Genomic DNA, 13,470 nt, shown 5'->3' with positions numbered 1-13,470 from the left:
CCATCAGCCACTGCAGCTGTCCCTGAAGGTGAACCCAGAAGGAACTCAAGATAAAAACAGGAAGCCCACCATCAAGCCCTCAGCCACTACAGCCGCCCCCAGTGGTGCACCCAGAGGGGACTCAGGATGGGAAAGAACATGATTCTGACCCTAGATAGCTAAGGTGCATATCAAACGAATGCTTTCAGTGAACCTAGGCTGTTGTATCTTCCCATACGTAGAAAAGTGCTAAATTCATTCACGAGAGATGTCTGGTTTTCTTTAATTAACTGTAATCTTTTGACATTCTAACTACCTGCTCTTTGTTACAAAACTCCTATACATCCAAAGTTTTCTGGGAAAGGCCAGAGAAAGAAAATCATTATCTTCCTCTTGTTTGGAGACACAAAACATGTAACATGGTCTTTTAATCAAGGATCCTTCAGACAGAGGCTGAAATTCATTTTATTCAATCATAGATCTCAAGACTGAGTCCCCAGTGAATGTGTGACCCCACAATGGAGATCTAATGGAGGTTTCTGGGGCAGTTGGCACATCTCTAGGAGACACATCTTGAATTTCAGAAGAAATATGTGCCATCTCAAATAAAATTTTCTTCAGCTACTTTTCTCACCTTCTTTTTCAACCCTGCGAGTTCACATGCTGCTTTGGCAGACCTACACAGATAAACTATCTAGACCATCACAGTGGTTCTCAACCTGAGTAGCTGTGACACCACAAGATGACTGGTCTCCTAGCAATTAAAGTGTAACATTCAGCCAGTGTTCACTTCCCTATGAAATTTATCCAGTTAAAGTAAGATATGGGCTGCTTACTTAAACAGTAACTTAAGAAAATGAGATCTGCAAAATCTCATTCCTAAAGAGTCTTAAACACATCACATAAATAAATCCATTTCGTTTCTGAAATAAAAGTGATTTCTCTCCCTTCTACACACATACTCTTAGCGCCAGTAGTGTTCCCAAGCCACACTTCGGTCTGCTCGCCTGTGTGCAGTAAAGCCAATCTACTTACACCCGGTTGTGGTGAAGGTAAGTGTAGCCTTTATTGCAGGTGCCAAGCAAGGAGTCCAGGCAGCTAGTGCTCAAAAGGCCTGAACTCCCTGCAGGCTTTCAGGGAAAGGTTTTTAAAGACAGGGTGAAGGGGGTGGGTTGTGGGTTGCATGATCAGCTCATAGACATTCTTCTGATTGGTTGGTGGTGAGGTCATTGTGAGTCAGCATCATCAACCTTCTGGTTCCAACCAGTCTGCAGTCTATGTGCTTGTGGGCAGCATGAAGTTAACTTCTCCCACCTGGTGGGGGTTTCAGTATCTGCAAAACAGCTCTAAGGGCATGGCTCAGAATATGATCTATAGCCCTGGAGAAGGAACTAAATGTCCTTCACTTTGTTTAATGGCTAAACTATTATTATTTCTGTTTTGCTTCACTGTTTTCCTCTCTTTCTGCATATTCTGACTTCTCTAAATTTGCTCTTTGGAACTTGGGGGAAGTCTAGGAGGGTAAAGTTTTTCTACAGACAAGGGCAGGCAGAGGACATTGTGGGGAGTGTCTGTTCCAGGAAGCCTCCATAGTTACAATGCCCCTCTTTTTTTTGATACCCCTCAGTCTTGAGGGACAGGTAGAGAAAAAGAAAGGGAATAAAGTTTTGGATAGAGAGGTTAATTATAAACATGGCAGAAGAACTCAGTTTTAGTTTCCATTTCTGTTTCAATTTTCCTGAACTCTTTGAGGGAATGGGGCAACAACAACTTTGGCTACCACCTAATGAAATGGAGCATAGACCTGCCTAATTTGGGAATGGACACCGAGCTGGAAATACTGTTGAGTTTCAAGTTTAGCATCGATATTTTGTAGTATGAAAACGTTACTTCTCTCTTTGATTGTTTTGTTACAGCACCTGGACACACATTTGAAAATTAGCCAACATATTACAATGAGGATAATGATCAAAAAGAGTCCTCTAATTTTAGATGCAACCAGAAAAAATAAGCTTTGGAGTGTTTCCTCTTTAAATATATTCAGTAACCAAGTAAGCTTTTAAATTATTCTATATTTGGGTTTTTCATTTTTCCAGGGTTTTTATACATAATAGGAGCTATTGGCCACTAGTATCTCTCTCTGTGTCACTCTCTCTCTCTCTTCTTTTTTTGCCAAAATGTAATTTAAAGCAATTTTATTAGCTCATAGTATTCTGGCTGAATAATCTAGCGCCTTTTGCTGGGAGGCTCTATCTTGAGTTGGCTCATTTGCCACTACTATTTCTAAAGTAGGAGATGGGTTTCACAGTTATGAAGAGACCTTGAGACCAGAAGGTTGCAGCTGGCAGCTGCTAACAGATACTGTTTTGAGAAAGGCTGGTAGTGTCCTTACATTTGATAAAGTTTAGGAAACTCAGGTTCTCAGTAGTATAAGAACATGTCTGAACTCACATCAACAGTGGGCACCCAGCTCCATTTTGGAGGCTTGAACCACAGTTACTCCATTCTGATTTTTAAGTGTATCTTCCATTAATGGCTAAAGCCAATGCACAGTGCATGTTTTATAGGCCACAAACAGGATATTTCAGTTAGCTTAAATTTCATATTCAATCATGTATAAGCCAGAGTCACATTACCTCAATATGTGAACAATTCCTCCATCATTTCCCCCTTTTGATTGCAAATCTTTCAGTACAAAGCATGGATGATCAAAATATCTGTCCGTCGTTGCTGGGTTGTTTCAGCTGCCTGCCCCAGGTCCAGATCATGTCCCTTGGTGCTAGGCCTCCTTCATATTGGCCTAGTTATCCACATTGGGGGAAAACTAATCAGATATCACAAACGTGTTCAGAAGTGTGTTAATGGGGAAACATTTTATAGGGTATACATTTTATCAGTCATACCCAGTTGTCACATAAGCACTGTACCCGTGCTTCCAGCAATAAATTTAAAGCAAGCAGTGTTACACATCATGAGCAGTTATACTCTGTGAAAACTCCATTAGAGAATTATTTTCCTATTTTAAACACTGAGGGTAACAAAATTAAGTAGAACAATAACTTTCAAAGTTGATAGGGAGACAAATATTTGGTAAACAGTACAGTTGAATTCATAGGATGGGTCTTACAGGCCTGGTCCAGTTTCTTGTGTCAGCTGCCTACCATTGCTGTTGTCTTCTTCTCATGGTATGAATGTTGTTGGGAGTCAGCAGTCCTTTCTATTGACCAGTCCAATGCAAAGGCCCTTCTTAAGTGGGAAATATGAATTTAAGGGTTAATTCCCTTCAGTTTCTTTGTGCATGAGGTACTTAAGAATACTCAATAAGGGTTATTTCAGCTAGGTTGGAGATAGTCCTTTAAATTATGCTTTTTTTAGTATGTGGGGTGTGTGATCAGCTCGTGGACATTCTTCTGATTGGCTGGTGGTGAGGTAATTGGGAGTTGGCATCATCAACCTGGTTCTAACTGGTCTGGGGTCTACGTGCTTGTGGGCAGCATGAAGTTAACTTCTCCCACCTGGTGGAGGTTTCAGTACCTGCAAAACAGCTCACAGGACATGGGTCAGAACATTATCTATAGCCGTGGAGGAGGAACTAAATGTGCTTCACTTTGTTTAATGGCTAAGCTATTATTATTTCTGTCTTGCTTTACTGTTTTCCTTTGTTTCCATATTATTCTCACTTCTCTGATTAAATTTGCTCTTTGGAACTTGGGGAAGGTCTAGGAGGTGAAAGTTTTCTAGAGACAAGAGGCAGGCAGGGGACACTGAGGGGCGGGGGGAGAGTTGTCTGTTCCAGGAAGACCCCATAGGGTTCCGCTTGGTTAGAGTAGCATATGGCCTGGTAAATGGACGATGCAAAAAATGAGTAAAGCAAAACAAATGATAAATAGCTCTGTCAGTTTGGAACTGAAATATGTGCAGAACTTGTATACAAAAAAAGCATAGCCATGAAGACAGAAATCAGGTTAATTGCTGCCAGGACCTGGAAGAGGAGCGATTGGGAGTACTATTTAAAGGGCGTATACTATTTATAGGGTGATGAAAATGTTTGAGAACTAGAGAGGTGATGGGTGCACAACATTCGGAAGATACTATATGTCATTGAATTGTATACTTCAAAATAGTTATTTTTATATTGTGTTTTTTAATTCAGTTTTTAAAGTTGAGTTGGATCTGTTATCACTGATTTCACAATATAGTTATTAATCTGTATATTCTATATAAGTAGTCTATACATTAAACAATATTAAAAACATTTTCATATTAGTGTAATAAACATGATTTTATTTAGCATGTCTGTAAATGTCTGATACATACTCATGAAGTATAAGATTTTAAGAGAAAGTAGTAGGTTTACCATTAAGTAGATCTTAAACAGTGGGAGATAACAAGTAAAAAGACAGTGTTATAAGTAGAGTAAATTTGTATATGTGTCTAAGAAGAAAATTACTTTTGCTGCAAGAGCCAAAGGATTTTTATTAAAAGATTGTGTGCGGGGAATCGGGAAGATGGTGGAAGAGTAAGACGCGCAGATCACCTTCCTCCCCACATACATCAGAAATACATCTACACGTGGAACAACTCCTACAGAACACCTACTGAACGCTGGCAGAAGACCTCAGGCCTCCCAAAAGGCAAGAAACTCCCCGCATAACTGGGTAGGGCAAAAGAAAAAAGAAAAAACAGAGACAAAAGAATAGGGACGGGACCTGCACCAGTGGGAGGGAGCTGTGAAAGAGGAATGTTTCCACACACTAGGAAGCCCCCTCGTGGGCGGAGACGGCAGGTGACGGAGTAGGGAAGCTTTGGAGCTGCGGAGGAGAGTACAGCAGCAGGGGTGCAGAGGGCAAAGCGGAGAGATTCCCGCACAGAGGATCAGTGCCGACCAGCACTCACTAGCCCAAGAGGCTTGTCTGCTCACCCGCAGGGGTGGGCGGGGGCTGGGAGCTGAGGCTCAGGCTTCGGTCGGAGCGCAGGGAGAGGACTGAAGTTGGCGGCGTGAACACACACTGAAGGGGCTAGTGCTCCACGGCTAGCCGGGAGGGAGTCTGGGAAAACGTCTGGAGCTGCCGAAGAGGCAAGAAACTTTTTCTTCCCTCTTTGTTTCCTGGTGTGCGAGGAGAGGGGATTAACAATGCCGCTTAAAGGAGCTCCAGAGACGGGCGCAAGCTGCGGCTAAAAGCGCAGACCCCAGAGATGGGCATGAGATGCTAAGGCTGCTGCTGCTGCCACCAAGAAGCCTGTGTGTGAGCACAGGTCACTCTCCACACCTCCCCTCCCGGGAGCCTGTGTAGCCCGCCACTGACAGTGTCCCAGGATCCAGGGACAACTACCCCGGGAGAACGCACGGCGCACCACAGTCTGGTGCAAAGTTCCACTGGCCTCTGCCGCCGCAGGCTTGCCCCACAGCCGTGCCCCTCTCTCCCCGCGGCCTGAGTGAACCAGAGCCCCCGAAGCAGCTACTACTTTAACCCCGTCCGGTCTGAGGGAAGAACAGACGCTCTCAGGCTACCTACACGCAAAGGCGAGGCCAAATCCAAAGCTGAAACCCGGGAACTGTGCGAAAAAAGAAGAGAAAGGGAAATCTCTCCCAGCAGCCTCAGGAGCAGCGGATTAAAGCTCCACACAATCAACTTGATGTACCCTGCACCTGTGCAATACCTGAATAGACAACGAATCATCCCAAACAAGGTGGATTTTGAGAGCAAGATTTATGATTTTTCCCCCTTTTCCTGTTTTTGTGAGTGTGTATGTGTATACTTCTGTTTGAGATTTTGTCTGTATAACTTTGCTTTCACCATTTGTCCTAGGGCTCTATCCATCTGTTTTTTTCTTAAAAAATTTTTTTTTCTTAATTATTTTTTATTTTAATAACTTTATATATTTTATCTTACTTTTTAATTTTATCCTCTTTCTTTCTCCCTTCCTTTTTCCTTCTTTCCTTCCTTCCTTCCTTCCTTTCTTTCTCTCTTTCTGACTCTCTTTTTTTCAGTCTACCTGAAAAAGAATTCAGAATAATGATAGTAAAGATGATCCAAAATCTTAGAAATAGAATAGAGAAAATGCAAGAAACATTTCAGAAGAACGTAGAAGAACTAAAGATGAAACAAGCAATGATGAACAACACAATAAATGACATTAAAAATACTCTACAAGGGATCAATTGCAGAATAACTGAGACAGAAGAATGGATAAGTGACCTGGAAGATAAAATAGTGGAATTCACTACTGTGGAACAGAATAAAGAAAAAAAATGAAAAGAACTGAGGACAGTCTCAGAGACTTCTGGGAAAACATTAAATAAACCAACATTCTAATCATAGGGGTTCCAGAAGAAGAAGAGAAACAGAAAGGGGCTGAGGAAATATTTGAAGAAATTATAGTTCAAAACTTCCCGAATATGGGAAAGGAAATACTTATTCAACTCCAGGAAGCACAGAGTCCCATACAGGATAAATTCAAGGAGAAATATGAGAAAACACATATTAATCAAACTCTCAAAAATTAAATACAAAGAAAACATATTAAAAGCAGCAAGGGAAAAACAACAAATAACACTCAAGGGAATCACCATAAGGTTAACAGCTGATCTTTCAGCAGAATCTCTGCAAGCCTGAAGGGACTGGCAGGACATATTTAAAGTGATGAAGGAGAAAAAACTACAACCAAGATTACTCTACATGCAAGGGTCTCGTTCATATTTGATGGAGAAATTAAAAACTTTAGAGAAAGCAAAAGCTGAGAGAGTTCAGCGCCACCAAACCAGCTTCACAACAAATGCTGAAGGATCTTCTCAAGTCAAGAAACACAAGAGAAGGAAAGACCTATAATAAACCCAAAACAATTAAGAAAATGGGAATAGGAACATACATATCAATAATAACCTTAAATGTAAATTGATTAAATGCTCCCACCAAAAGACACAGATTAGCTGAATGGATACAAAAACAAGACCCATATATTTATTGTTTACAGGAGACACACTTCAGACCTCGAGACACATACAGACTGAAAGTGAGGGGATGGAAAAAGATATTCCATGCAAATGGAAACCGAAAGAAAGCTGGAGTAGCAATTGTCATATCAGACAAAATAGACTTTAAAATAAAGACCATTAGAAGAGACAAAAAATGACACTACATAATGATCAAGGGATTGATCCAAGAAGAAAATATAACAATTGTAAATATTTATGCACCCAACATAAGAGCACCTCAATACATAAGGTGAATACTAACAGCCATAAAAGGAAAAATCGCCAGTAACACATTCATAGTAGGGGACTTTAACACCCCAATTTCACCAATGGACAGGTCATCCAAAATGAAAATAAATAAGGAAACACAAGCTTTAAATGATACATTAAACAAGAGGGACTTATTTAATATTTATAGGACATTCCATCCAAAAACAACAGAATACACATTTTTCTCAAGTGCTCATGAAACATTCTCCAGGATAGATCATATCTTGGGTCACAAATCAAGCTTCGGTGAATTTAAGAAAATTGAAATTGTATCAAGTATCTTTTCCGACCACAACGCTATGAGACTAGATATCAATTACAGGAAATGATCTGTAAAAAATGCAAACCCATGGAGGCTAAAAATACACTACTTAATAACAAAATGATCACTGAAGAAATCAAAGAGGAAATCCAAAAACACCTAGAAACAAATGACAATGGAGACACAATGACCCAAAACCCATGGGATGCAGCAAAAGCAGTTCTAAGAGGGAAGTTTATAGCAATACAATCCTACCTTAAGAAACAGAAAACATCTCAAATAAACAACTTAATCTTGCACCTAAAGCAATTGGAGAAAGAAGAATAAGAAAACACCCAAAGTTAGCAGAAGGAAAGAAATCATAATGATCAGATCAGAAATAAATGAAAAAGAAAGGAAGGAAACAATAGCAAAGATCAATAAAACTAAAAGCTTGTTCTTTGAGAAGATAAAAAAAATGATAAACCATTAGCCAGAGTCATCAAGAAAAAAAAGGGAGAAGACTCAAATCAATAGAATTAGAAATGAAAAAGGGGAAGTGACAACTGACACCGCAGAAATACAAAAGATCATGAGAGATTACTACATGCAACTCTATGCCAATAAAATGGACAACGTGGAAGAAATGGACAAATTCTTAGAAATGCACAACCTGCCAAGACTGAATCAGGAAGAAATAGAAAATATGAACAGACCAATCACAATCACTGAAATTGAAACTGTGATTAAAAATCTTCCAACAAACAAAAGCCCAGGACCGGATGGCTTCACAGGCGAATTCTCTCAAACATTTAGAGAAGAGCTAACACCTATCCTTCTCAAACTTTCCCAAAATGTAGCAGAGGGAGGAACACTCCCAATCTCATTCTATGAGGCCACCATCACCCTGATACCAAAACTAGACAAGGATGTCACAAAGATTTCACTGATGAACATAGATGCAAAAATGTTCAAAAAAATGCTAGTAAACAAAATGCAACAGCACATTAAAAGGATCATACACCATGATCAAGTGGGATTTATTCCAGGAATGTAAGGATTCTTTAATATATGCAAATCACTCAATGTGATACACCCTATTAACAAATTGAAGGAGAAAAACCATAACGTCATCTTAATAGATGCAGAGAAAGATTTTGACAAAATTCAACACTGATTTGTGATAAAAATCCTCCAGAAAGTAGGCATGGAGGGAACTTTCCTCAACATAATAGAGGCCATATATGACAAACCCACAGCCAACATCATCCTCAATGGTGAAAAAATGAAAGCATTTCCACTAAGATCAGGAACAAGACAAGGTTGCCCACTCTCACCACTCTTATTCAATATAGTTTTGGAAGTTTTAGCCACAGCAATCAGAGAAGAAAAGGAAATAAAAGGAATCCAAATCGGAAAAGAAGAAATTAAGCTGTCACTGTTTGCAGATGACATGATACAATACATAGAGAATCCTAAAGATGCTATGAGATAACTACTAGAGCTAATCAATGAATTTGGTAAAGTAGCAGGATACAAAATTAATGCACAGAAATCTCTAGCATTCCTATACACTAATGATGAAAAATCTGAAAGTGAAATCAAGAAAAAACTCCCATTTACCATTGCAACAAAAAGAATAAAATATATAGGACAAACCTACCTAAGGAGACAAAAGACCTGTATGCAGAAAACTATAAGACACTGATGAAAGAAATTAAAGATAATACAAATAGATGGAGAGATAAAACGTGTTCTTGGATTGGAAGAATCAATGTTGTGAAAATGACTACTACCCACACAATCTGCAGATTCAATGCAATACCTATCAAACTACCACTGGCATTTTTTACAGAACTAGAGCAAAAATTTCACAATTTGTATGGAAACACCAAAGACCCCGAATACCCAAAGCAATCCTGAGAAAGAAAAACGGACCTGGAGGAACCAGGCTCCTTGACTTCAGACTATACTACAAAGCTACAGTAATCAAGACAGTGTGGTACTCGTACAAAAACAGAAAGATAGATCAATGAAACGGATAGAAAGCCCAGACATAAACCCACGCACATATGGTCACCTTATCTTTGATAAAGGAGGCAGGAATGTACAGTGGAGAAAGGACAGCCTCTTCAATAAGTGGTGCTGGGAAAACTGGACAGCTACATGTAAAAGTATGAGATTAGATCACTCCCTAACAGCATACACAAAAATAAGCTCAAAATGGATTAAAAACCTAGATGTAAGCCAGAAACTATCAAACTCTTGGAGGAAAACATAGGCAGAACACTCTATGACAAATCACAGCAAGTTCCTTTTTGACCCACCTTCTAGAGAAATGGAAATAAAACGAAAATAAACAAATGGGACCTAATTAAACTTCAAAGTCTTTTTCACAGCAAAGGAAACCAGAAAGAAGACCAAAAGACAACACTCAGAATGGGAGAAATATTTTCTAATGAAGCAACTGACAAAGGATTAATCTCCAAAATTTACAAGCAGTTCATGCAGCATAATAAGAACAAAACAAACAACCCAATCCAAAAATGGGCAGAAGACCTAAATAGACATTTCTCCAAAGAAGATATACAGAGTGCCGACAAACACATGAAAGAATGATCAACATCATTAATCATTAGAGAAATGCAAATCAAATCTACAATGAGATATCATCTCACACCGGTCAGAATGGCTATCATCAAAAAATCTAGAAACAATAAATGCTGAGATGATGTGGAGAAAAGGGAACACTCTTGCACTGCTGGTGGGAATGTGAATTGGTAGCCAGGAGATGGAAACAACCAAAGTGTCCATCATCTGATGAATGGATAAAGAAGATGTGGCACATATATACAATGGAATATTACTCAGCCATAAAAAGAAACGAAATTGAGCTATTTGTAAGGAGGTGGGTAGACCTAGAGTCTGTCATACAGAGTGAAGTCAGAAAGAGAAAGACAAGTACCATATGCTAACACTTATATATGGAATTTAAGGAAAAAATGTCATGAAGAACCTAGGGATAAGATAGGAATAAAGACACAGACCTACTGGAGAATGTACTTGAGGATATGGGGAGGGGGAAGTGTAAGCTGTGACAAAGTGAGAGAGTGGCATGGACATATATACAGTACCAAACGTAAAATAGATAGCTAGTGGGAAGCAGCGACATAGCACAGGGTGACCATCTTGGTGCTTTATGACCACCTAGAAGGGTGGGATAATATGGGTGGGAGGCAGGGAGATGCAAGAGAGAAGAGATATGGGAACATATGTATATGTATAACTGATTCACTTTGTTATAAAGCAGAAACTAACACACCATTGTAAAGCAATTATGCTCCAATAAAGATGTAAAAAAAATAAGTAAATAATTAAAAAAAAATAATAATGTTGTACACTTTAAACTTATACCGTGCAGTTTGTCAATTATGTCTCAGTAAAACTGGGAGAAAAAACTTTGAAACATTTAAGAGAATTTTGTGACCACTGGTATAAGATTGATTTATCGCTATTAGATTTACAAGAGTTATGTAAGTACTTATAAAATTTCACTGCCAAATGTTAGATATATTACATTTGTAATTGTAGTTTAAGATATCTAATAAAATTTAATTAATGGAGTACGCAAATGATGTTAAATATTCAAGAAGTATATAGTCTGTTATGCTTATGAATTAATTAAATCATAAAGAATAAGTGAAAGTGATTGTCCATACTTTTATGCAAAGATTTTGAGATTTATAAATAGACTAACAAGATTTATAAATTGAGCTTTTTAGAGGCTTAAGAAATACAAGTTTCCAATTTTAATATCTTTACCTATTAATTAACAAATTAGTTATGTCAAAAAAAAAAAAAAAGGATTATGTGGAGGGGCTTCCCGGGTGGTGCAGTGGTTGAGAGTCAGCCTGCTGATGCAGGGGACACAGGTTTGTGCCCCGGTCCAGGAAGATTCCACATGCGGCGGAGGGGCTGGGCCCGTGAGCCATGGCCTTGAGCCTGTGCGTCCAGACCCTGTGCTACACAACGGGAGAGGCCACAACAGTGAGAGGCCCATGTACCACACACACACAAAAAAGATTATGTGGAATAATATTTTGTCCAACAATATAGGGGTATCATTATAAAACAGGATTTCTGTGAAACAATCTTAGTTTTGAGTAAAACGTTTCTTCTTTTTTCAAAAATAAAAACACTGCATTATCAGTAAGAATTTCTCTTTGTTCATGGGGCTGAAAGAATTATTATAATAACATTGTGACTATTTGACTACTTTGGCTTTGGTAAGTGTTTAATACGTGCACAAAATGTTAGTAATGACTTTTATATTTATTATATTTTAAGAGCAGTTTTTCAAACCTAGAAAGAGTGCCATTATTAGGAGCATGTCTTTGTGTAATATGGTTTTTAATTCAGAATTTTGTGTATTTACAGTAAGTAATAAAATTTCACATCATTAAACATTTTGTGAAGATAAAACAGATACTCCAATGAAATACAGGTTCATGAATTTTGACAATTCATTCAAAATTTTTTTGCAGAATTGTAAAGATTTTTTTATTCACTTTTCAGGGAATTTCCTTAATTTTCAGGCCATTTTCTTAATTTTCCACAAACAGCTTTGTGGGGGACTAGTGATTACTTAGGGCTGCAAACAATGGCAGGTACATGTATAGAAAACAGGGAGTTAATGGGAGGAACAGAAAACAGAAATTACTTAAATGTAAAAATGTCTCATCAAAATTGTGGCTGAGAATTTTGGGGAGCTAGAATGGGTGGATCATGTAGGAAAGAAGAAGGCTTTATGGACTTCAGGGGAAGATGGCCTAATTCAGTTGTCTCCTGGCTCCAAATTACAAACTTTACCTTGAGTCATAATGATAGGAGAAAATGAACAGTTTTATCTTGAAAACATGACTGTAATATGTTGTATCTACTTAACTATATAAGGAGAAAAATTTCTTCCTGTCTTTGCAATCTCTAGCAGACAGCGTGTGACGCGTATCACATTCCGTCTAGTCAAGTACTCATTCCATAATAAAACTGTTTTCTTTCCCTTCTCTCTTTATGAGAAGGTTTTCTAGATTGGATGGAGATGTTGTTTTTATCATGTTTCTCCAATATGTGTAAATTTTAACCTTCGGACAGAATGTGGATGGGAAGGGGAAACCACAGGGGAGATGGTAAGTTAGCAAGCTGAAAATAGGAGACCAGAATGGTGGTGCTTAAGGGAGATGAGTAAAGTCCCCCATTTCAATAAAAGTCCTGGGAAGTTTCCGGTTGAGAGTAAAATCACATTTACCATGTTCCAAAAACATGGAGCAGCAAATAAACAAGGTGTATCTTCCTGTAAACATGCAAGAGCAGCTCCTTTACTTTTCTTGGGTCAGCTACTTCTACCTCTCCCATTCTCTCTCTGCCTAAACCCAGATATTTCACTGTACTTGAGTCTGGCATAAATCTGGTGACCTAAGGGATTGCTTTTTGGAAGCTTGAGACCTCAATTCTTTTTTTTTTTTATATATATGTTAGTTTCACCTTCACAACAAAATGAATCAGTTATATATACACATATGTTCCCATATCTCTTCCCGCTTGCGTCTCCCTCCCTCCCACCCTCCCTATCCCACCCCTCCGGGCGGTCACAAAGCACCGAGCTGATCTCCCTGTGCTGTGCGGCTGCTTCCCACTAGCTATTTACCTTACGTTTGGTAGTGTATATATGTCCATGCCTCTTTATCGCTTTGTCACCGTTTACCCTTCCCCCTCCCCAAAGCCTCAAGTCCATTCTCTAGTAAGTCTGTGTCTTTATTCCTGTTTCACCCCTAGGTTTTTCATGATATTTTTTTTTCTTAAATTCCATATATATGTGTTAGCATACGGTATTTGTCTCTCTCTTTCTGACTTACTTCACTCTGTATGACAGACTCTAGGTCTATCCACCTCATTACAAATAGCTCAATTTCGTCTCTTTTTATGGCTGAGTAATATTCCATTGTAT

The sequence above is a fragment of the Grampus griseus genome, assembly GCF_964374135.1.
Source record: "Grampus griseus genome assembly, chromosome: Y".
Taxonomy (NCBI): Eukaryota; Metazoa; Chordata; class Mammalia; order Artiodactyla; family Delphinidae; genus Grampus; species Grampus griseus.
This window is presented reverse-complemented; position numbering follows the sequence as displayed.